This window comes from Apis cerana, linkage group LG10 (genome assembly GCF_029169275.1).
Source record: "Apis cerana isolate GH-2021 linkage group LG10, AcerK_1.0, whole genome shotgun sequence".
NCBI lineage: Eukaryota > Metazoa > Arthropoda > Insecta > Hymenoptera > Apidae > Apis > Apis cerana.
The window spans coordinates 1,915,295-1,942,246 of record NC_083861.1 but is presented as its reverse complement, the minus strand read 5'-3'; the positions used below and the strand labels follow the sequence as shown (position 1 = coordinate 1,942,246).

Below are 26,952 nucleotides of genomic sequence, written 5' to 3'. Positions count from 1 at the left end.
ATTGATGCATCTAGACATTCTATAAAAGTATTAAGACAGCCTTATACAACCAAAAAACGTATGGTTTTTAAAATAATTAAATTTATTTAAATATCTCTCGAACTAATGGTTTTTTACTACATATGGCTTAAACCTTTTTTATAGAGAATATCGTGATACATCCATTGGTGCATTAAAAATTATAGAATAGCGTTTAAAGAAATAAAATTAACATCGATAACTTTTTTACGAGTCGACCTACGAAAAAACTGAGGTCACCAGAATATAGTCCATTCGAAGCCATTCAACTTTCATTCGAACCATTTTTTAATATTATGAAGAATAAACGAGATATTTAAGAAAAAAGACTAATTTCGAAATTCCCTGAGCGATAGAAAAATTTTTGTCCAAAAATTCGACTTTGTATTAGGAGAACATGATACGATAGGAGGTCGATCGAAAAATTTTTCCAAGAAATGACGTCAAATTCTGAGAATTTTTAAAATTCTTGGAACTGGGGACAAATTCTTGGAATTATAGACCGAATGAACGAAATTTTACTTCGATCTTTCTTTCTATCAGGAGAATATAATTTAAAAGGAGTTTTTTCACAATTGTCGTATATCCACCGTTCCCCCACTCACTTTTTACCATTTATCTTATCGTTGCCATTTTTCTAGAGTTGTGAGACATTTTTTCGCAATATATATACAAATTTAGATATTTGCTCCTTGCATACACGTCGTCTGCCAATTTTAGTTCGTTTTTTATCATTTTTTTATATTTTTTAACACTTCCAAGATTGTATTCCTCTTATTTGAAATTTCTCGATAATTTTTAATACACCATTGCATAAAACGATGCACCGGGTGTCCGAACAGTATTACCTGATATATGTCGCTTGTTTTTGGAAATATTAAAAAATGTTTCGAATAAAGGTTGAATGGTTTCGTGGGTGGCACGTCCTGTTGCTATTTAATTTTTTATATACTGAAGCATAAAGGATTTATAAAAGTGAATGATGTTTTTTTAAATAGAGATATACACTTTTTAATACTCCAATTGATGCATCTAGACGTTCTCTATAAAAAAGTATTAAGACGTATACAGCAAAAAACGTATGGTTTTTAAAATAATTAAATTTATTTAAATATCTCTCGAACTAATGGTTTTTTACTACATATGGCTTAAACCTTTTTTATAGAGAATATCGTGATACATCCATTGGTGCATTAAAAATTATAGAATAGCGTTTAAAGAAATAAAATTAACATCGATAACTTTTTACGAGTCGACCTACGAAAAACTGAGGTCACCAGAATATAGTCCATTCGAAGCCATTCAACTTTCATTCGAACCATTTTTAATATTATGAAGAATAAACGAGATATTTAAGAAAAAGACTAATTTCGAAATTCCCTGAGCGATAGAAAAATTTTTGTCCAAAAATTCGACTTTGTATTAGGAGAACATGATACGATAGGAGGTCGATCGAAAAATTTTTCCAAGAAATGACGTCAAATTCTGAGAATTTTTAAAATTCTTGGAACTGGGGACAAATTCTTGGAATTATAGACCGAATGAACGAAATTTTACTTCGATCTTTCTTTCTATCAGGAGAATATAATTTAAAAGGAGTTTTTTCACAATTGTCGTATATCCACCGTTCCCCACTCACTTTTTACCATTTATCTTATCGTTGCCATTTTTCTAGAGTTGTGAGACATTTTTTCGCAATATATATACAAATTTAGATATTTGCTCCTTGCATACACGTCGTCTGCCACTTTTAGTTCGTTTTTATCATTTTTTTATATTTTTTAACACTTCCAAGATTGTATTCCTCTTATTTGAAATTTCTCGATAATTTTTAATACACCATTGCATAAAACGATGCACCGGGTGTCCGAACAGTATTACCTGATATATGTCGCTTGTTTTTGGAAATATTAAAAATGTTTCGAATAAAGGTTGAATGGTTTCGTGGGTGGCACGTCCTGTTGCTATTTAATTTTTTATATACTGAAGCATAAAGGATTTATAAAAGTGAATGATGTTTTTTAAATAGAGATATACACTTTTAATACTCCAATTGATGCATCTAGACGTTCTCTATAAAAAAGTATTAAGACGTATACAGCAAAAAACGTATGGTTTTTAAAATAATTAAATTTATTTAAATATCTCTCGAACTAATGGTTTTTTACTACATATGGCTTAAACCTTTTTTATAGAGAATATCGTGATACATCCATTGGTGCATTAAAAATTATAGAATAGCGTTTAAAGAAATAAAATTAACATCGATAACTTTTTTACGAGTCGACCTACGAAAAACTGAGGTCACCAGAATATAGTCCATTCGAAGCCATTCAACTTTCATTCGAACCATTTTTTAATATTATGAAGAATAAACGAGATATTTAAGAAAAAGACTAATTTCGAAATTCCCTGAGCGATAGAAAAATTTTTGTCCAAAAATTCGACTTTGTATTAGGAGAACATGATACGATAGGAGGTCGATCGAAAAATTTTTCCAAGAAATGACGTCAAATTCTGAGAATTTTTAAAATTCTTGGAACTGGGGACAAATTCTTGGAATTATAGACCGAATGAACGAAATTTTACTTCGATCTTTCTTTCTATCAGGAGAATATAATTTAAAAGGAGTTTTTTCACAATTGTCGTATATCCACCGTTCCCCCACTCACTTTTTTACCATTTATCTTATCGTTGCCATTTTTCTAGAGTTGTGAGACATTTTTTTTCGCAATATATATACAAATTTAGATATTTGCTCCTTGCATACACGTCGTCTGCCACTTTTAGTTCGTTTTTATCATTTTTTTATATTTTTTAACACTTCCAAGATTGTATTCCTCTTATTTGAAATTTCTCGATAATTTTTAATACACCATTGCATAAAACGATGCACCGGGTGTCCGAACAGTATTACCTGATATATGTCGCTTGTTTTTGGAAATATTAAAAAATGTTTCGAATAAAGGTTGAATGGTTTCGTGGGTGGCACGTCCTGTTGCTATTTATTTTTTTATATACTGAAGCATAAAGGATTTATAAAAGTGAATGATGTTTTTTTAAATAGAGATATACACTTTTTAATACTCCAATTGATGCATCTAGACGTTCTCTATAAAAAAGTATTAAGACGTATACAGCAAAAAACGTATGGTTTTTAAAATAATTAAATTTATTTAAATATCTCTCGAACTAATGGTTTTTTACTACATATGGCTTAAACCTTTTTATAGAGAATATCGTGATACATCCATTGGTGCATTAAAAATTATAGAATAGCGTTTAAAGAAATAAAATTAACATCGATAACTTTTTTACGAGTCGACCTACGAAAAAACTGAGGTCACCAGAATATAGTCCATTCGAAGCCATTCAACTTTCATTCGAACCATTTTTTAATATTATGAAGAATAAACGAGATATTTAAGAAAAAAAATAATTTCGAAATTCCCTGAGCGATAGAAAAATTTTTGTCCAAAAATTCGACTTTGTATTAGGAGAACATGATACGATAGGAGGTCGATCGAAAAATTTTTCCAAGAAATGACGTCAAATTCTGAGAATTTTTAAAATTCTTGGAACTGGGGACAAATTCTTGGAATTATAGACCGAATGAACGAAATTTTACTTCGATCTTTCTTTCTATCAGGAGAATATAATTTAAAAGGAGTTTTTTCACAATTGTCGTATATCCACCGTTCCCCCACTCACTTTTTTACCATTTATCTTATCGTTGCCATTTTTCTAGAGTTGTGAGACATTTTTTCGCAATATATATACAAATTTAGATATTTGCTCCTTGCATACACGTCGTCTGCCACTTTTAGTTCGTTTTTTATCATTTTTTTATATTTTAACACTTCCAAGATTGTATTCCTCTTATTTGAAATTTCTCGATAATTTTTAATACACCATTGCATAAAACGATGCACCGGGTGTCCGAACAGTATTACCTGATATATGTCGCTTGTTTTTGGAAATATTAAAAATGTTTCGAATAAAGGTTGAATGGTTTCGTGGGTGGCACGTCCTGTTGCTATTTAATTTTTTATATACTGAAGCATAAAGGATTTATAAAAGTGAATGATGTTTTTTTAAATAGAGATATACACTTTTTAATACTCCAATTGATGCATCTAGACGTTCTCTATAAAAAAGTATTAAGACGTATACAGCAAAAAACGTATGGTTTTTAAAATAATTAAATTTATTTAAATATCTCTCGAACTAATGGTTTTTTACTACATATGGCTTAAACCTTTTTATAGAGAATATCGTGATACATCCATTGGTGCATTAAAAATTATAGAATAGCGTTTAAAGAAATAAAATTAACATCGATAACTTTTTTACGAGTCGACCTACGAAAAAACTGAGGTCACCAGAATATAGTCCATTCGAAGCCATTCAACTTTCATTCGAACCATTTTTTAATATTATGAAGAATAAACGAGATATTTAAGAAAAAAGACTAATTTCGAAATTCCCTGAGCGATAGAAAAATTTTTGTCCAAAAATTCGACTTTGTATTAGGAGAACATGATACGATAGGAGGTCGATCGAAAAATTTTTCCAAGAAATGACGTCAAATTCTGAGAATTTTTAAAATTCTTGGAACTGGGGACAAATTCTTGGAATTATAGACCGAATGAACGAAATTTTACTTCGATCTTTCTTTCTATCAGGAGAATATAATTTAAAAGGAGTTTTTCACAATTGTCGTATATCCACCGTTCCCCCACTCACTTTTTACCATTTATCTTATCGTTGCCATTTTTCTAGTGTTGTGAGACATTTTTTTTCGCAATATATATACAAATTTAGATATTTGCTCCTTGCATACACGTCGTCTGCCACTTTTAGTTCGTTTTTTATCATTTTTTTATATTTTTTAACACTTCCAAGATTGTATTCCTCTTATTTGAAATTTCTCGATAATTTTTAATACACCATTGCATAAAACGATGCACCGGGTGTCCGAACAGTATTACCTGATATATGTCGCTTGTTTTTGGAAATATTAAAAATGTTTCGAATAAAGGTTGAATGGTTTCGTGGGTGGCACGTCCTGTTGCTATTTATTTTTTATATACTGAAGCATAAAGGATTTATAAAAGTGAATGATGTTTTTTTAAATAGAGATATACACTTTTTAATACTCCAATTGATGCATCTAGACGTTCTCTATAAAAAAGTATTAAGACGTATACAGCAAAAAACGTATGGTTTTTAAAATAATTAAATTTATTTAAATATCTCTCGAACTAATGGTTTTTTACTACATATGGCTTAAACCTTTTTTATAGAGAATATCGTGATACATCCATTGGTGCATTAAAAATTATAGAATAGCGTTTAAAGAAATAAAATTAACATCGATAACTTTTTTACGAGTCGACCTACGAAAAAACTGAGGTCACCAGAATATAGTCCATTCGAAGCCATTCAACTTTCATTCGAACCATTTTTTAATATTATGAAGAATAAACGAGATATTTAAGAAAAAAGACTAATTTCGAAATTCCCTGAGCGATAGAAAAATTTTTGTCCAAAAATTCGACTTTGTATTAGGAGAACATGATACGATAGGAGGTCGATCGAAAAATTTTTCCAAGAAATGACGTCAAATTCTGAGAATTTTTAAAATTCTTGGAACTGGGGACAAATTCTTGGAATTATAGACCGAATGAACGAAATTTTACTTCGATCTTTCTTTCTATCAGGAGAATATAATTTAAAAGGAGTTTTTTCACAATTGTCGTATATCCACCGTTCCCCCACTCACTTTTTTACCATTTATCTTATCGTTGCCATTTTTCTAGAGTTGTGAGACATTTTTTTTCGCAATATATATACAAATTTAGATATTTGCTCCTTGCATACACGTCGTCTGCCACTTTTAGTTCGTTTTTTATCATTTTTTTATATTTTTTAACACTTCCAAGATTGTATTCCTCTTATTTGAAATTTCTCGATAATTTTTAATACACCATTGCATAAAACGATGCACCGGGTGTCCGAACAGTATTACCTGATATATGTCGCTTGTTTTTGGAAATATTAAAAAATGTTTCGAATAAAGGTTGAATGGTTTCGTGGGTGGCACGTCCTGTTGCTATTTATTTTTTTATATACTGAAGCATAAAGGATTTATAAAAGTGAATGATGTTTTTTTAAATAGAGATATACACTTTTTAATACTCCAATTGATGCATCTAGACGTTCTCTATAAAAAAGTATTAAGACGTATACAGCAAAAAACGTATGGTTTTTAAAATAATTAAATTTATTTAAATATCTCTCGAACTAATGGTTTTTACTACATATGGCTTAAACCTTTTTTATAGAGAATATCGTGATACATCCATTGGTGCATTAAAAATTATAGAATAGCGTTTAAAGAAATAAAATTAACATCGATAACTTTTTACGAGTCGACCTACGAAAAAACTGAGGTCACCAGAATATAGTCCATTCGAAGCCATTCAACTTTCATTCGAACCATTTTTTAATATTATGAAGAATAAACGAGATATTTAAGAAAAAAGACTAATTTCGAAATTCCCTGAGCGATAGAAAAATTTTTGTCCAAAAATTCGACTTTGTATTAGGAGAACATGATACGATAGGAGGTCGATCGAAAAATTTTTCCAAGAAATGACGTCAAATTCTGAGAATTTTTAAAATTCTTGGAACTGGGGACAAATTCTTGGAATTATAGACCGAATGAACGAAATTTTACTTCGATCTTTCTTTCTATCAGGAGAATATAATTTAAAAGGAGTTTTTCACAATTGTCGTATATCCACCGTTCCCCCACTCACTTTTTTACCATTTATCTTATCGTTGCCATTTTTCTAGAGTTGTGAGACATTTTTTTTCGCAATATATATACAAATTTAGATATTTGCTCCTTGCATACACGTCGTCTGCCACTTTTAGTTCGTTTTTTATCATTTTTTTATATTTTTTAACACTTCCAAGATTGTATTCCTCTTATTTGAAATTTCTCGATAATTTTTAATACACCATTGCATAAAACGATGCACCGGGTGTCCGAACAGTATTACCTGATATATGTCGCTTGTTTTTGGAAATATTAAAAATGTTTCGAATAAAGGTTGAATGGTTTCGTGGGTGGCACGTCCTGTTGCTATTTATTTTTTTATATACTGAAGCATAAAGGATTTATAAAAGTGAATGATGTTTTTAAATAGAGATATACACTTTTTAATACTCCAATTGATGCATCTAGACGTTCTCTATAAAAAGTATTAAGACGTATACAGCAAAAAACGTATGGTTTTTAAAATAATTAAATTTATTTAAATATCTCTCGAACTAATGGTTTTTTACTACATATGGCTTAAACCTTTTTATAGAGAATATCGTGATACATCCATTGGTGCATTAAAAATTATAGAATAGCGTTTAAAGAAATAAAATTAACATCGATAACTTTTTTACGAGTCGACCTACGAAAAAACTGAGGTCACCAGAATATAGTCCATTCGAAGCCATTCAACTTTCATTCGAACCATTTTTAATATTATGAAGAATAAACGAGATATTTAAGAAAAAGACTAATTTCGAAATTCCCTGAGCGATAGAAAAATTTTTGTCCAAAAATTCGACTTTGTATTAGGAGAACATGATACGATAGGAGGTCGATCGAAAAATTTTTCCAAGAAATGACGTCAAATTCTGAGAATTTTTAAAATTCTTGGAACTGGGGACAAATTCTTGGAATTATAGACCGAATGAACGAAATTTTACTTCGATCTTTCTTTCTATCAGGAGAATATAATTTAAAAGGAGTTTTTCACAATTGTCGTATATCCACCGTTCCCCACTCACTTTTTTACCATTTATCTTATCGTTGCCATTTTTCTAGAGTTGTGAGACATTTTTTTTCGCAATATATATACAAATTTAGATATTTGCTCCTTGCATACACGTCGTCTGCCACTTTTAGTTCGTTTTTTATCATTTTTTTATATTTTTTAACACTTCCAAGATTGTATTCCTCTTATTTGAAATTTCTCGATAATTTTTAATACACCATTGCATAAAACGATGCACCGGGTGTCCGAACAGTATTACCTGATATATGTCGCTTGTTTTTGGAAATATTAAAAAATGTTTCGAATAAAGGTTGAATGGTTTCGTGGGTGGCACGTCCTGTTGCTATTTATTTTTTTATATACTGAAGCATAAAGGATTTATAAAAGTGAATGATGTTTTTTTAAATAGAGATATACACTTTTTAATACTCCAATTGATGCATCTAGACGTTCTCTATAAAAAAGTATTAAGACGTATACAGCAAAAAACGTATGGTTTTAAAATAATTAAATTTATTTAAATATCTCTCGAACTAATGGTTTTTTACTACATATGGCTTAAACCTTTTTTATAGAGAATATCGTGATACATCCATTGGTGCATTAAAAATTATAGAATAGCGTTTAAAGAAATAAAATTAACATCGATAACTTTTTACGAGTCGACCTACGAAAAAACTGAGGTCACCAGAATATAGTCCATTCGAAGCCATTCAACTTTCATTCGAACCATTTTTTAATATTATGAAGAATAAACGAGATATTTAAGAAAAAAGACTAATTTCGAAATTCCCTGAGCGATAGAAAAATTTTTGTCCAAAAATTCGACTTTGTATTAGGAGAACATGATACGATAGGAGGTCGATCGAAAAATTTTTCCAAGAAATGACGTCAAATTCTGAGAATTTTTAAAATTCTTGGAACTGGGGACAAATTCTTGGAATTATAGACCGAATGAACGAAATTTTACTTCGATCTTTCTTTCTATCAGGAGAATATAATTTAAAAGGAGTTTTTTCACAATTGTCGTATATCCACCGTTCCCCACTCACTTTTTACCATTTATCTTATCGTTGCCATTTTTCTAGAGTTGTGAGACATTTTTTTTCGCAATATATATACAAATTTAGATATTTGCTCCTTGCATACACGTCGTCTGCCACTTTTAGTTCGTTTTTTATCATTTTTATTTTTTAACACTTCCAAGATTGTATTCCTCTTATTTGAAATTTCTCGATAATTTTTAATACACCATTGCATAAAACGATGCACCGGGTGTCCGAACAGTATTATATATGTCGCTTGTTTTTGGAAATATTAAAAAATGTTTCGAATAAAGGTTGAATGGTTTCGTGGGTGGCACGTCCTGTTGCTATTTATTTTTTATATACTGAAGCATAAAGGATTTATAAAAGTGAATGATGTTTTTTTAAATAGAGATATACACTTTTTAATACTCCAATTGATGCATCTAGACGTTCTCTATAAAAAAGTATTAAGACGTATACAGCAAAAAACGTATGGTTTTTAAAATAATTAAATTTATTTAAATATCTCTCGAACTAATGGTTTTTTACTACATATGGCTTAAACCTTTTTATAGAGAATATCGTGATACATCCATTGGTGCATTAAAAATTATAGAATAGCGTTTAAAGAAATAAAATTAACATCGATAACTTTTTTACGAGTCGACCTACGAAAAAACTGAGGTCACCAGAATATAGTCCATTCGAAGCCATTCAACTTTCATTCGAACCATTTTTTAATATTATGAAGAATAAACGAGATATTTAAGAAAAAGACTAATTTCGAAATTCCCTGAGCGATAGAAAAATTTTTGTCCAAAAATTCGACTTTGTATTAGGAGAACATGATACGATAGGAGGTCGATCGAAAAATTTTTCCAAGAAATGACGTCAAATTCTGAGAATTTTTAAAATTCTTGGAACTGGGGACAAATTCTTGGAATTATAGACCGAATGAACGAAATTTTACTTCGATCTTTCTTTCTATCAGGAGAATATAATTTAAAAGGAGTTTTTCACAATTGTCGTATATCCACCGTTCCCCCACTCACTTTTTTACCATTTATCTTATCGTTGCCATTTTTCTAGAGTTGTGAGACATTTTTTTTCGCAATATATATACAAATTTAGATATTTGCTCCTTGCATACACGTCGTCTGCCACTTTTAGTTCGTTTTTTATCATTTTTATATTTTTAACACTTCCAAGATTGTATTCCTCTTATTTGAAATTTCTCGATAATTTTTAATACACCATTGCATAAAACGATGCACCGGGTGTCCGAACAGTATTACCTGATATATGTCGCTTGTTTTTGGAAATATTAAAAAATGTTTCGAATAAAGGTTGAATGGTTTCGTGGGTGGCACGTCCTGTTGCTATTTATTTTTATATACTGAAGCATAAAGGATTTATAAAAGTGAATGATGTTTTTTTAAATAGAGATATACACTTTTTAATACTCCAATTGATGCATCTAGACGTTCTCTATAAAAAAGTATTAAGACGTATACAGCAAAAAACGTATGGTTTTTAAAATAATTAAATTTATTTAAATATCTCTCGAACTAATGGTTTTTTACTACATATGGCTTAAACCTTTTTTATAGAGAATATCGTGATACATCCATTGGTGCATTAAAAATTATAGAATAGCGTTTAAAGAAATAAAATTAACATCGATAACTTTTTTACGAGTCGACCTACGAAAAACTGAGGTCACCAGAATATAGTCCATTCGAAGCCATTCAACTTTCATTCGAACCATTTTTAATATTATGAAGAATAAACGAGATATTTAAGAAAAAGACTAATTTCGAAATTCCCTGAGCGATAGAAAAATTTTTGTCCAAAAATTCGACTTTGTATTAGGAGAACATGATACGATAGGAGGTCGATCGAAAAATTTTTCCAAGAAATGACGTCAAATTCTGAGAATTTTTAAAATTCTTGGAACTGGGGACAAATTCTTGGAATTATAGACCGAATGAACGAAATTTTACTTCGATCTTTCTTTCTATCAGGAGAATATAATTTAAAAGGAGTTTTTTCACAATTGTCGTATATCCACCGTTCCCCCACTCACTTTTTTACCATTTATCTTATCGTTGCCATTTTTCTAGAGTTGTGAGACATTTTTTTTCGCAATATATATACAAATTTAGATATTTGCTCCTTGCATACACGTCGTCTGCCACTTTTAGTTCGTTTTTTATCATTTTTTTATATTTTTAAGACTTCCAAGATTGTATTCCTCTTATTTGAAATTTCTCGATAATTTTTAACACCATTGCATAAAACGATGCACCGGGTGTCCGAACAGTATTACCTGATATATGTCGCTTGTTTTTGGAAATATTAAAAAATGTTTCGAATAAAGGTTGAATGGTTTCGTGGGTGGCACGTCCTGTTGCTATTTATTTTTTTATATACTGAAGCATAAAGGATTTATAAAAGTGAATGATGTTTTTTAAATAGAGATATACACTTTTAATACTCCAATTGATGCATCTAGACGTTCTCTATAAAAAAGTATTAAGACGTATACAGCAAAAAACGTATGGTTTTTAAAATAATTAAATTTATTTAAATATCTCTCGAACTAATGGTTTTTTACTACATATGGCTTAAACCTTTTTTATAGAGAATATCGTGATACATCCATTGGTGCATTAAAAATTATAGAATAGCGTTTAAAGAAATAAAATTAACATCGATAACTTTTTACGAGTCGACCTACGAAAAACTGAGGTCACCAGAATATAGTCCATTCGAAGCCATTCAACTTTCATTCGAACCATTTTTAATATTATGAAGAATAAACGAGATATTTAAGAAAAAGACTAATTTCGAAATTCCCTGAGCGATAGAAAAATTTTTGTCCAAAAATTCGACTTTGTATTAGGAGAACATGATACGATAGGAGGTCGATCGAAAAATTTTTCCAAGAAATGACGTCAAATTCTGAGAATTTTTAAAATTCTTGGAACTGGGGACAAATTCTTGGAATTATAGACCGAATGAACGAAATTTTACTTCGATCTTTCTTTCTATCAGGAGAATATAATTTAAAAGGAGATCTTTCACAATTGTCGTGTATCCACCGTTCCCCCACTCACTTTTTTACCATTTATCTTATCGTTGCCATTTTTCTAGAGTTGTGAGACATTTTTTTTCGCAATATATATACAAATTTAGATATTTGCTCCTTGCATACACGTCGTCTGCCACTTTTAGTTCGTTTTTATCATTTTTTTATATTTTTTAACACTTCCAAGATTGTATTCCTCTTATTTGAAATTTCTCGATAATTTTTAATACACCATTGCATAAAACGATGCACCGGGTGTCCGAACAGTATTACCTGATATATGTCGCTTGTTTTTGGAAATATTAAAAAATGTTTCGAATAAAGGTTGAATGGTTTCGTGGGTGGCACGTCCTGTTGCTATTTATTTTTTTATATACTGAAGCATAAAGGATTTATAAAAGTGAATGATGTTTTTTTAAATAGAGATATACACTTTTTAATACTCCAATTGATGCATCTAGACGTTCTCTATAAAAAAGTGTTAAGACGTATACAGCAAAAACGTATGGTTTTTAAAATAATTAAATTTATTTAAATATCTCTCGAACTAATGGTTTTTTACTACATATGGCTTAAACCTTTTTTATAGAGAATATCGTGATACATCCATTGGTGCATTAAAAATTATAGAATAGCGTTTAAAGAAATAAAATTAACATCGATAACTTTTTTACGAGTCGACCTACGAAAAAACTGAGGTCACCAGAATATAGTCCATTCGAAGCCATTCAACTTTCATTCGAACCATTTTTTAATATTATGAAGAATAAACGAGATATTTAAGAAAAAAGACTAATTTCGAAATTCCCTGAGCGATAGAAAAATTTTTGTCCAAAAATTCGACTTTGTATTAGGAGAACATGATACGATAGGAGGTCGATCGAAAAATTTTTCCAAGAAATGACGTCAAATTCTGAGAATTTTTAAAATTCTTGGAACTGGGGACAAATTCTTGGAATTATAGACCGAATGAACGAAATTTTACTTCGATCTTTCTTTCTATCAGGAGAATATAATTTAAAAGGAGTTTTTTCACAATTGTCGTATATCCACCGTTCCCCCACTCACTTTTTTACCATTTATCTTATCGTTGCCATTTTTCTAGAGTTGTGAGACATTTTTTTTCGCAATATATATACAAATTTAGATATTTGCTCCTTGCATACACGTCGTCTGCCACTTTTAGTTCGTTTTTTATCATTTTTTTATATTTTTTAACACTTCCAAGATTGTATTCCTCTTATTTGAAATTTCTCGATAATTTTTAATACACCATTGCATAAAACGATGCACCGGGTGTCCGAACAGTATTACCTGATATATGTCGCTTGTTTTTGGAAATATTAAAAAATGTTTCGAATAAAGGTTGAATGGTTTCGTGGGTGGCACGTCCTGTTGCTATTTATTTTTTTATATACTGAAGCATAAAGGATTTATAAAAGTGAATGATGTTTTTTTAAATAGAGATATACACTTTTTAATACTCCAATTGATGCATCTAGACGTTCTCTATAAAAAAGTATTAAGACGTATACAGCAAAAAACGTATGGTTTTTAAAATAATTAAATTTATTTAAATATCTCTCGAACTAATGGTTTTTTACTACATATGGCTTAAACCTTTTTTATAGAGAATATCGTGATACATCCATTGGTGCATTAAAAATTATAGAATAGCGTTTAAAGAAATAAAATTAACATCGATAACTTTTTTACGAGTCGACCTACGAAAAAACTGAGGTCACCAGAATATAGTCCATTCGAAGCCATTCAACTTTCATTCGAACCATTTTTTAATATTATGAAGAATAAACGAGATATTTAAGAAAAAAGACTAATTTCGAAATTCCCTGAGCGATAGAAAAATTTTTGTCCAAAAATTCGACTTTGTATTAGGAGAACATGATACGATAGGAGGTCGATCGAAAAATTTTTCCAAGAAATGACGTCAAATTCTGAGAATTTTTAAAATTCTTGGAACTGGGGACAAATTCTTGGAATTATAGACCGAATGAACGAAATTTTACTTCGATCTTTCTTTCTATCAGGAGAATATAATTTAAAAGGAGTTTTTCACAATTGTCGTATATCCACCGTTCCCCCACTCACTTTTTTACCATTTATCTTATCGTTGCCATTTTTCTAGAGTTGTGAGACATTTTTTTTCGCAATATATATACAAATTTAGATATTTGCTCCTTGCATACACGTCGTCTGCCACTTTTAGTTCGTTTTTTATCATTTTTTTATATTTTTTAACACTTCCAAGATTGTATTCCTCTTATTTGAAATTTCTCGATAATTTTTAATACACCATTGCATAAAACGATGCACCGGGTGTCCGAACAGTATTACCTGATATATGTCGCTTGTTTTTGGAAATATTAAAAATGTTTCGAATAAAGGTTGAATGGTTTCGTGGGTGGCACGTCCTGTTGCTATTTATTTTTTTATATACTGAAGCATAAAGGATTTATAAAAGTGAATGATGTTTTTTTAAATAGAGATATACACTTTTAATACTCCAATTGATGCATCTAGACGTTCTCTATAAAAAAGTATTAAGACGTATACAGCAAAAAACGTATGGTTTTTAAAATAATTAAATTTATTTAAATATCTCTCGAACTAATGGTTTTTTACTACATATGGCTTAAACCTTTTTTATAGAGAATATCGTGATACATCCATTGGTGCATTAAAAATTATAGAATAGCGTTTAAAGAAATAAAATTAACATCGATAACTTTTTACGAGTCGACCTACGAAAAAACTGAGGTCACCAGAATATAGTCCATTCGAAGCCATTCAACTTTCATTCGAACCATTTTTTAATATTATGAAGAATAAACGAGATATTTAAGAAAAAGACTAATTTCGAAATTCCCTGAGCGATAGAAAAATTTTTGTCCAAAAATTCGACTTTGTATTAGGAGAACATGATACGATAGGAGGTCGATCGAAAAATTTTTCCAAGAAATGACGTCAAATTCTGAGAATTTTTAAAATTCTTGGAACTGGGGACAAATTCTTGGAATTATAGACCGAATGAACGAAATTTTACTTCGATCTTTCTTTCTATCAGGAGAATATAATTTAAAAGGAGTTTTTTCACAATTGTCGTATATCCACCGTTCCCCCACTCACTTTTTTACCATTTATCTTATCGTTGCCATTTTTCTAGAGTTGTGAGACATTTTTTCGCAATATATATACAAATTTAGATATTTGCTCCTTGCATACACGTCGTCTGCCACTTTTAGTTCGTTTTTATCATTTTTTTATATTTTTTAACACTTCCAAGATTGTATTCCTCTTATTTGAAATTTCTCGATAATTTTTAATACACCATTGCATAAAACGATGCACCGGGTGTCCGAACAGTATTACCTGATATATGTCGCTTGTTTTTGGAAATATTAAAAAATGTTTCGAATAAAGGTTGAATGGTTTCGTGGGTGGCACGTCCTGTTGCTATTTATTTTTTTATATACTGAGGCATAAAGGATTTATAAAAGTGAATGATGTTTTTTTAAATAGAGATATACACTTTTTAATACTCCAATTGATGCATCTAGACGTTCTCTATAAAAAGTATTAAGACGTATACAGCAAAAAACGTATGGTTTTTAAAATAATTAAATTTATTTAAATATCTCTCGAACTAATGGTTTTTTACTACATATGGCTTAAACCTTTTTTATAGAGAATATCGTGATACATCCATTGGTGCATTAAAAATTATAGAATAGCGTTTAAAGAAATAAAATTAACATCGATAACTTTTTTACGAGTCGACCTACGAAAAACTGAGGTCACCAGAATATAGTCCATTCGAAGCCATTCAACTTTCATTCGAACCATTTTTAATATTATGAAGAATAAACGAGATATTTAAGAAAAAAGACTAATTTCGAAATTCCCTGAGCGATAGAAAAATTTTTGTCCAAAAATTCGACTTTGTATTAGGAGAACATGATACGATAGGAGGTCGATCGAAAAATTTTTCCAAGAAATGACGTCAAATTCTGAGAATTTTTAAAATTCTTGGAACTGGGGACAAATTCTTGGAATTATAGACCGAATGAACGAAATTTTACTTCGATCTTTCTTTCTATCAGGAGAATATAATTTAAAAGGAGTTTTTTCACAATTGTCGTATATCCACCGTTCCCCCACTCACTTTTTTACCATTTATCTTATCGTTGCCATTTTTCTAGAGTTGTGAGACATTTTTTCGCAATATATATACAAATTTAGATATTTGCTCCTTGCATACACGTCGTCTGCCACTTTTAGTTCGTTTTTATCATTTTTATTTTTTAACACTTCCAAGATTGTATTCCTCTTATTTGAAATTTCTCGATAATTTTTAATACACCATTGCATAAAACGATGCACCGGGTGTCCGAACAGTATTACCTGATATATGTCGCTTGTTTTTGGAAATATTAAAAATGTTTCGAATAAAGGTTGAATGGTTTCGTGGGTGGCACGTCCTGTTGCTATTTATTTTTTATATACTGAAGCATAAAGGATTTATAAAAGTGAATGATGTTTTTTAAATAGAGATATACACTTTTAATACTCCAATTGATGCATCTAGACGTTCTCTATAAAAAAGTATTAAGACGTATACAGCAAAAAACGTATGGTTTTTAAAATAATTAAATTTATTTAAATATCTCTCGAACTAATGGTTTTTTACTACATATGGCTTAAACCTTTTTTATAGAGAATATCGTGATACATCCATTGGTGCATTAAAAATTATAGAATAGCGTTTAAAGAAATAAAATTAACATCGATAACTTTTTTACGAGTCGACCTACGAAAAAACTGAGGTCACCAGAATATAGTCCATTCGAAGCCATTCAACTTTCATTCGAACCATTTTTTAATATTATGAAGAATAAACGAGATATTTAAGAAAAAAGACTAATTTCGAAATTCCCTGAGCGATAGAAAAATTTTTGTCCAAAAATTCGACTTTGTATTAGGAGAACATGATACGATAGGAGGTCGATCGAAAAATTTTTCCAAGAAATGACGTCAAATTCTGAGAATTTTTAAAATTCTTGGAACTGGGGACAAATTCTTGGAATTATAGACCGAATGAACGAAATTTTACTTCGATCTTTCTTTCTATCAGGAGAATATAATTTAAAAGGAGTTTTTTCACAATTGTCGTATATCCACCGTTCCCACTCACTTTTTTACCATTTATCTTATCGTTGCCATTTTTCTAGAGTTGTGAGACATTTTTTTTCGCAATATATATACAAATTTAGATATTTGCTCCTTGCATACACGTCGTCTGCCACTTTTAGTTCGTTTTTTATCATTTTTTTATATTTTTTAACACTTCCAAGATTGTATTCCTCTTATTTGAAATTTCTCGATAATTTTTAATACACCATTGCATAAAACGATGCACCGGGTGTCCGAACAGTATTACCTGATATATGTCGCTTGTTTTTGGAAATATTAAAAAATGTTTCGAATAAAGGTTGAATGGTTTCGTGGGTGGCACGTCCTGTTGCTATTTATTTTTTTATATACTGAAGCATAAAGGATTTATAAAAGTGAATGATGTTTTTAAATAGAGATATACACTTTTTAATACTCCAATTGATGCATCTAGACGTTCTCTATAAAAAGTATTAAGACGTATACAGCAAAAAACGTATGGTTTTTAAAATAATTAAATTTATTTAAATATCTCTCGAACTAATGGTTTTTTACTACATATGGCTTAAACCTTTTTTATAGAGAATATCGTGATACATCCATTGGTGCATTAAAAATTATAGAATAGCGTTTAAAGAAATAAAATTAACATCGATAACTTTTTACGAGTCGACCTACGAAAAACTGAGGTCACCAGAATATAGTCCATTCGAAGCCATTCAACTTTCATTCGAACCATTTTTAATATTATGAAGAATAAACGAGATATTTAAGAAAAAGACTAATTTCGAAATTCCCTGAGCGATAGAAAAATTTTTGTCCAAAAATTCGACTTTGTATTAGGAGAACATGATACGATAGGAGGTCGATCGAAAAATTTTTCCAAGAAATGACGTCAAATTCTGAGAATTTTTAAAATTCTTGGAACTGGGGACAAATTCTTGGAATTATAGACCGAATGAACGAAATTTTACTTCGATCTTTCTTTCTATCAGGAGAATATAATTTAAAAGGAGTTTTTCACAATTGTCGTATATCCACCGTTCCCCCACTCACTTTTTTACCATTTATCTTATCGTTGCCATTTTTCTAGAGTTGTGAGACATTTTTTTTCGCAATATATATACAAATTTAGATATTTGCTCCTTGCATACACGTCGTCTGCCACTTTTAGTTCGTTTTTTATCATTTTTTTATATTTTTTAACACTTCCAAGATTGTATTCCTCTTATTTGAAATTTCTCGATAATTTTTAATACACCATTGCATAAAACGATGCACCGGGTGTCCGAACAGTATTACCTGATATATGTCGCTTGTTTTTGGAAATATTAAAAATGTTTCGAATAAAGGTTGAATGGTTTCGTGGGTGGCACGTCCTGTTGCTATTTATTTTTTTATATACTGAAGCATAAAGGATTTATAAAAGTGAATGATGTTTTTTTAAATAGAGATATACACTTTTTAATACTCCAATTGATGCATCTAGACGTTCTCTATAAAAAAGTATTAAGACGTATACAGCAAAAAACGTATGGTTTTTAAAATAATTAAATTTATTTAAATATCTCTCGAACTAATGGTTTTTTACTACATATGGCTTAAACCTTTTTATAGAGAATATCGTGATACATCCATTGGTGCATTAAAAATTATAGAATAGCGTTTAAAGAAATAAAATTAACATCGATAACTTTTTTACGAGTCGACCTACGAAAAAACTGAGGTCACCAGAATATAGTCCATTCGAAGCCATTCAACTTTCATTCGAACCATTTTTTAATATTATGAAGAATAAACGAGATATTTAAGAAAAAAGACTAATTTCGAAATTCCCTGAGCGATAGAAAAATTTTTGTCCAAAAATTCGACTTTGTATTAGGAGAACATGATACGATAGGAGGTCGATCGAAAAATTTTTCCAAGAAATGACGTCAAATTCTGAGAATTTTTAAAATTCTTGGAACTGGGGACAAATTCTTGGAATTATAGACCGAATGAACGAAATTTTACTTCGATCTTTCTTTCTATCAGGAGAATATAATTTAAAAGGAGTTTTTTCACAATTGTCGTATATCCACCGTTCCCCCACTCACTTTTTTACCATTTATCTTATCGTTGCCATTTTTCTAGAGTTGTGAGACATTTTTTTTCGCAATATATATACAAATTTAGATATTTGCTCCTTGCATACACGTCGTCTGCCACTTTTAGTTCGTTTTTTATCATTTTTTTATATTTTTTAACACTTCCAAGATTGTATTCCTCTTATTTGAAATTTCTCGATAATTTTTAATACACCATTGTATAAAATAATGCACCGGCTTTCCAAATTGTATTATCTTTTATTGTTATCACGCTTGTTTTTGGTTCATCTTATTCTAATCCTCGTAACTGTTTACGATTAACTTCTTTTTCCAAAACGTAACTTTTCAATTTTGTATTTGTCATTTGTAAGGATTCAGAGAGACTAGTCAGCTAAGAATTTTAATTGAGTTATCGAATTCTAATACAAATTTATTTTTGTACGTGCACATCTTGATAACCGTAAACGTAGCGGTGTATTGCCGATCGTATGAATGCGTCTACTTAGGTTTCGATTCGAGGATGATCGCGCCACGAAGAGATTTGCGCGAAATAGAAGGGAAAGAGGCCACGATCGGTCGGGAGGATCTGTAATGGAGCGACCGGTCGCGGCCCTACTCCGCGAGAATGAGGTCTGATCGTTGGCGCGATCGTATCTCGGGGTGAGATCTAAGGATCATGCGCGATAGAGCAAGATAATGGAGATAATCTTCGGCGCGGCTACGCTCAAAAGATCGTACACCCTCGCGTTTCTTTAACGGAGATTGATCTTTTCGCGATGCAGAAAGATGCAAAACTTTGAAAATTAATCGATCATTTCAGTTTTTCTTTTTTTTTTTTTTTTTTATCAAGAAAACGGGATTCAAGCACCAACATTGAATTGATCCTCGTTTGCTTGAATTATTCATGGATTTGCGGCAATTAGTCGTACCTCTTTTTAGCGTGACGACAAACGACGATGTTGATGGTTTCACTGCTTTCGTGACGGTTTTTGCGGCGATTAGTTATCGGCCAACTGGAGTGCTGTTGGTCTTCTCATGCATCCTGATTGCTTTTGATCGCACGAAGAGTTTCAGACTTTTCAGGAAGAATTATTTACGATCCCTGATCTTTGAACTGCGTATGGAATAGCTTGGAATGCTTGATTAGGCCCCCTGATCTACGGATAGAATTAGATTCCGCGATCGAAGATAATGGAGAATAATGAAAGGAGTGCTCATACATAGTGGAAATTGCTTTATGGGATAGATGGATATATTTAGAATAATATTCAACGAATAATTTTATGATATAATGAAAATGTGATAAATATTGCAAAATTTTTATTTTTTGAAAGTATACAATAATACAAGGAAAAGTAGGGTCGCATTTATTTATTCATAGGAATAAATAAATTTTTCTCAAATATTAAGAACATATTCTTTATTTATTAATTTTCAAAAAAATTACAATTTGTAGTAAAAATTTATAATACTTAATATTTTATTTTACAATTTGGTATAACTTATATTTGAGCTTAACGAGCTGTCTTCTTTTTTCTTTTTTCTTGTACTTTGTTACAGGGAATAAATCACAGACGATAAAGGGAGGCAACTATTCCAATAAACTATTTTGAATCCATAAAATCTTTCATGGAATTATTTCATTGAATCTTTCATTGAAATTGAATTTCATCCTGTAACATAGCAAATATCTCACGATGAATCGTAGATCACAGAAAATCCTCTTATATATCTACATACATACTTACAGATATTCCAAGCATATACGCTTATGGTCGACGGACAAACTCAAACTGTCAAGAAATTGAAACGTCACAGCCGGCTGTGCCATCAATGATTCGATCATTTTCTTGATTTTTTCGCAACTCGCCTTGCAAAACCTATAATTTTACACATATTACCAAATGTATTCTTCATTTTATCAAATATAAAGCAAGGAGAAAATACCTCGAGTAATATCACAATAAAAATTATTTTAATCCATGAAAAATTAGTATTCAATTCTCTTCAATGCGATATTTTTAATTGATTCACACTACTGTTACAAAAAAGAATTACAAACACTTACGTATATTTCCCCTATCCAACTATTCAATTATCCTCATCAAATTAAAAATACTCTTAATGAAATGTTTAAGAAGCGACATTCTTCAAATTCTTCAAATCAAACGTAACCTCAAAACTCTTGAAGATTCACAAATAACCGCTTCTTTCTTTCAATCAATGATCCCCTTAAATCCCTTAAAAAATCCACGGTATCCTGTTACCGCTAAAACGTCATTACCCATCGAAACAATCCCCCCTCCCCTCCCCCGAGGCGGATCGCCTTACTTATACGATCCCAGGGTATGACGTTTCCCACAACGGAGTGTGCGTGTGGTCGACATAAGAAAGCATAAAAGTCGCGGTGATACGATCGTCCGGCATTCCGGCCCGTTCTTTATCGTCCAGCCCGGCGCAAGTCGTGAAATAAGGAGGCGTTGCGCGCGCGCAAACGGGGCCGTCAAAATATTTTAATTATTCGTCGGTCGGCTTTGCTCTCGTCCGTCGATACACATGGAACCCATTGTCTCCGCACGAACAATCAAATCCTCCGAGATTCCTCCAAGAAAAGCTTCTTAAATAACTGAACTATCGAGCGGATAAAGCCGAGAGGGAGAGAGAGAGAGAGACTCCTCGGATCTTATCGAACGATGGATCTCGAGAAAAGTATCTGGCAGAGATGCACCCTCGATAATCGAATCAAGGAATCCGATGCGCTGCATTTCCTCCTCCGTGTCTGTTTGAAATCTAGCCGATTGTTCGAGGCCTATTCGAGGCCCCTGTTCGAGGATGGGATTAATTGCAGGCAAATTAATCTTGGGGATCGATCGATAAGCTCTCTCTCTCTCTCTCTTTCCGTAGATAGACGTAATTTACGCTGCCTCTCTGGATCAGACTGCAGTGGATTTATCGATACCCTCTCGAACGTTGTCGTCAAACCGATGGTGTTGTTGTGGAAACTGGTGGTGGGATTGAAGTCTCGTTCGAGGAAGCAACGGGCTGCGCAGCGGAGAGAGAAGGTCAATAACGATAGGTACGCGTAGGTAACCGGTGAATACCTAATTAAGATCTTAATTACCGGCGAGCGGAGAGGAGCGTTTCACCTTCGACCGACTCCCACGATGCAGTTTACAAGATTGTTAATATCATCATTTATATCGCGGTAATACGGGATCGTTAGTGTCTCGGCTGGCCGTTAATCAGCATCCGGTTCTTCTGCAACAACCGGACTGGCAACAACCCTTTTATGATGCAACCCTTTTGTGCGTTGGCCGTGGATTAAAGGTAAAGGGGCCTTTTTCCACTTTTTCTCCGTTGCCCGGTGAAACGACCGGCTCGTCGGCGATAATGATAATCGTTGCACGCGTGCACAGTTGCTATTTTGTAATTAGCGTGGATGGACGGTCGGGTGTAGGGAGGGAAGGATCGTCATTAACGCCGTGGCGCGTTATCGGGCGAATAAATTATTCGATTGTAATATTTCATCGTGTATTGGAATAATTGAAGATTAGTCAGCCGCGAGGGTGAAGGGTGCTTTTTGCGTCGGCTCGCGGAGGGAAGAGTGTGACGCGGATGGCCCATGGTGAAAAACGAGGTGGGGAGTTTTATAAACGCGACGATTTATCATGGGAGGAAATTTTTATTCGGATTCAGGAGTTGAGGAAATTCTTTTGGAAGTTTTATTGGAGGCTCGGAAAATCTATGTATGTTCTCTAGAATTTCGTTTTGATGCTCTAGATTTTCAGAAATTGATCTAGGGAAAGAATTGAGGGTTATATTTTTTTTAAAATCTATACTTCGAGAGGATATCGAGGTTAAAAGATTTCTATTTTATGACACTTGGAATATTTTAAAGTGAAATATCATTTACGATAAATATAAGAGAGTTTTGAAGAGAAGAAATTATTTCGCAAATATATTTTGCATACCTTTAACCTTTCGAAAGGTATATGTACATTTATTTCTCTTTAATTTAAGCATCACTGAATAATCTTTAAATCATAATAAAAAGCTATTTAATTGGGAAACAATTAAACAAATTTTCAATTATACGACTGCAATCACTGTTAATTATACATTGAAAATGCAACTTTATCATGGTTGAAATTATCAGACATTAAGCAATATTACACACCAATCGAATCGCATTTCTATTACTGATAGATCTCACGAACCTCACATTCCTGGACTTCAATCAACTTCATAGCACTCTTTTTCGCTGAAAAAGGAGATATAGGAATGTTAATTGAAAGAAAAAAAATCAACGAGGTGGATTCTCGCTCATTCGAGTCAGCACATCACCAATTATTCAATCCTAATCATCGAAATTAAATCTCAGCATCTCTTATCCATCATTATTCCGTTTGCACGGCTTCTAGAAAAATCAAAATTTGCGACCCTCGTGTCCCGTGGAGCTCGTTAAAATTGAAACGGAAGAAGGATCGAAGAAACATATTGTTTCTGTCAATCGAAGGACTTTAGACAATTTCTCAAACTTCCTCAAGCAACGAGTACTTCACAGGACTCTGAGTGAACCACCGATTTCACCAGCAAAAGGGGAAAATAAAATTTCTATGGAAGTTTGTAAATATTTTTTCTTGCTTTTTATATAAAGCAGAAATTTATAGAACTTTTCAACTATTAATTTCTTACTTAACCAATATCCAATCATTCTAATTACTTCTTACTTCTTCACTTTACCATTCACTTTTATTATTTCCTTATTTTCTTTTTGCCAGCAACTGAAAATTAAGCTTCCAATTCACCTAACCTGAACAGAAAATTGAACATGCGCCATATTTAATCAAAACATAACCTCACTTCTGTTCCAGAACGGAGTCACGTTTAGGGACACCTGTAACGCGCGCGAATAATAATTGATACGCTTGCAAAGGGCCACGGCCACTCGTCAGCCGTGATTAATAAGTTATTCATTAATATAAATGAATTCTCCTGGCGCGAATGATTCCATGATGAATCGGCCGCATTTACCGGTACGCGAACGCCTAGCGGGTGAGAATGCGGCGTCAATCGCGGACAGCTTTGTATCACTTAGAGCGTTAAACTCTTCACGTTCGTGGAGTTTACACGAGCGTTTACACGCGCATAAGAAACACGAGTTGATCGATAAATTGTCTCAATTGTCTCACGGAGGAAGAAACGCGATTCTCAATTTTGACAGGATGCTCTTAAGATCGTGTATATTATCTTATAAATAAAAAAAAAAATGTATATTTTATATCTTCGAAAAAATTGAATAACAGCGATATCCAATTTAATCAATAGAAAATTCAAAACACTGATTCAAATGTTTAATTATTAGAAAATTAATACAAAAATTAATAGATAAAATTCGTAGTGAACTGGTATAACAGCGGTATATGTGAAACAATATACTTAAACGAAAAGGCAACATCGCTTTACAAGACGTCAGACGCTCTTAAAACTGCACAGTTGTCAGAGGCGACGGTACTCTATTTACTGTTTTCTTACACGTCTCTTTAACCCCGCACAAAGCCTGACTACACAGAGACTCCATTTCCGTCGAGCAGTCACTCGTGTCTCGGACCTCGAATAGACCAAGATCGGCCAAGCCATACATCTTCAATTTCCATGCATAATTAACGACTTCAAATAACATCGAAACAATGTGATCGCGCCGTCCTTCTCTTTCTCGCCTTAGCCGCGAGAGAGCCGCTCGAAACTCGCGAATCGTGCGCGAGCGTAGAAACGCGGGGAATGCTGTGCAAGTTCTTGCAAGAAAGAGAGAGGGAACTCTGTGCCAAAAGGCGATTCATACGGATCGACGAAGAGCGAAGAGAAAGAAGGAGAAAAATCGAAGAGAGGGGGGAGGGGAGGGGAGGGGAAGGGACGAACACATAGGCAAGGCTAAAAACTCGCTGGCAACGCGCGGTATTATGCGCAATCCTGTGAATGCACCTGTCAGTGGTCATCATTCAACAGCTTCATTGACCCTAGGATCAATTGGGATGCAGTGATTCTCACGCTCGTGATCACATGCCGCGAAATCGATCCGTTCGAACGTATCATCGATCGAAACCGGTAACGAGATTGAAAGGCACTGTTCGACGGGGGCGGGGGTTAATGAGACACGTTGATTGCCTTCGAAGATTCATCGGGTGGCTGACGTTGATCAATTTTTATCCGATGCTATTTGCATACAACTGGCGCGCACCGACAGTGGCGTAAATCCGGCCCCTACGTGTCTGACCACCACGGCCAGATACTACTGATTTTCAGATTCTTCGTTTCGAGCAGTGGAACGATCCCTTTTATCCTCCCTAATCGATGAAAATTTATAGGTGGTATCATTAATTCGTATGATAATTTTGAAAAATTTTAGCCTAATTTTTGACGAGGATTAAATGTTAATTCTGTTTATAAATTTATTCAAGGTAATATTATTTCTTCGAATTTCGAGTTTCGGAAATTTAGATGTTGGAAAGAGACGTCGATTTTTTGGACATTTTTGTTTTAGGAAGAATAATGAATGATAAAAAAAAATAATTAATTTTTACGAACTTGTTACGGGGTGTTACGTTATTATACAGGAGAATTTTATAAATTTATGTTTAATATTTTTTTTCATCTTGAAATTTAATTTCTCAAATATGTAAAAATATTTTTTAAATTCAAAGATATTTAAAATAGATAATTTATTGTTTTATGACTTGACACGAAAACTTTTTCCTCGCGCATCTGATTTATATATAATAGACTTCCTTGACAAATCAATATATAAGTTCTTTATTTATGTTATTTAACATCATTATTTTTTCACGATTCTTTTACGTATTATTTCATTGCTTGGATTCTTAATGGGTTAATCATGACACGTTGGAATCGCGATACACTGTACGCTTTTGGAATCGAGTGAGTATAGGGTAATCCAAGAGTAGGTGAAATTATAGGAGGAGTTTAATAACAGGATTTTACTTGCATTTCATTTGATTTACGATCTTCCTTAGATTATATAGTTTTATGCGTTTGTTAAGGCAATAATTTTGAGTAAATCGTCTTAGATATCAACCACTTACGTTATGAATCGACGAATTATCAGAACCTAATTGTACGATCCCAAAGACATTTAGATATTTTATGTATTATTTCTACATGACAATATGTACTTAAGCTTTCGATATCTCTAAAATTACAAGATACAACGGCGAATCGTATCGAATTTCTTTGATCACACTTTAACATTTTACTATACCAGACAATATTTTTCAATTCCTTCGAGAATATATTGCCAGTATCGTGTAGCATTAGTTGCCACTCGTACAAATATATAAATAAAATACGAATAAATAAAAATGTTGAAAAACTCAATTAAAGCTAAGATAAAATAGAATCCACTTGCAAAGAATATAACAATTTCATTGTTTTCAATGTTAACGATATACGAAATAAACGATAGAAAAATATTTAAGAAAGTAAAAATTAAAGAGAAGTCGATCAAAGCTGATTACGGATATAGAATTGACGCGAGGATGGAAATACATTTTCGCCAAATGTTATTTAATAGAATCGAGGCAAGGATTTTGATCGAGGATCTAAGAAGATCAGCATAAGTCTACGCCAATGGGTATACGATACTCTCAGGAATCTGGACAAGTGTATACGAGCGAGTA

At 32.0% G+C, this 26,952-nt stretch overlaps 1 long non-coding RNA gene across 1 annotated transcript; it reads right to left on the bottom strand.

Moving 5' to 3' along the window:
* Positions 1-20,663: 20,663 nt before the first annotated feature.
* On the bottom strand, positions 20,664-25,178 carry LOC133666869 (uncharacterized). Its single transcript, XR_009831656.1, has 2 exons — positions 21,007-25,178; positions 20,664-20,931 (listed from the first exon to the last, which is right to left on the bottom strand). It is a non-coding gene; the product is annotated as an uncharacterized LOC133666869 (long non-coding RNA).
* Between the last annotated feature and the right edge of the window lie 1,774 nt (positions 25,179-26,952).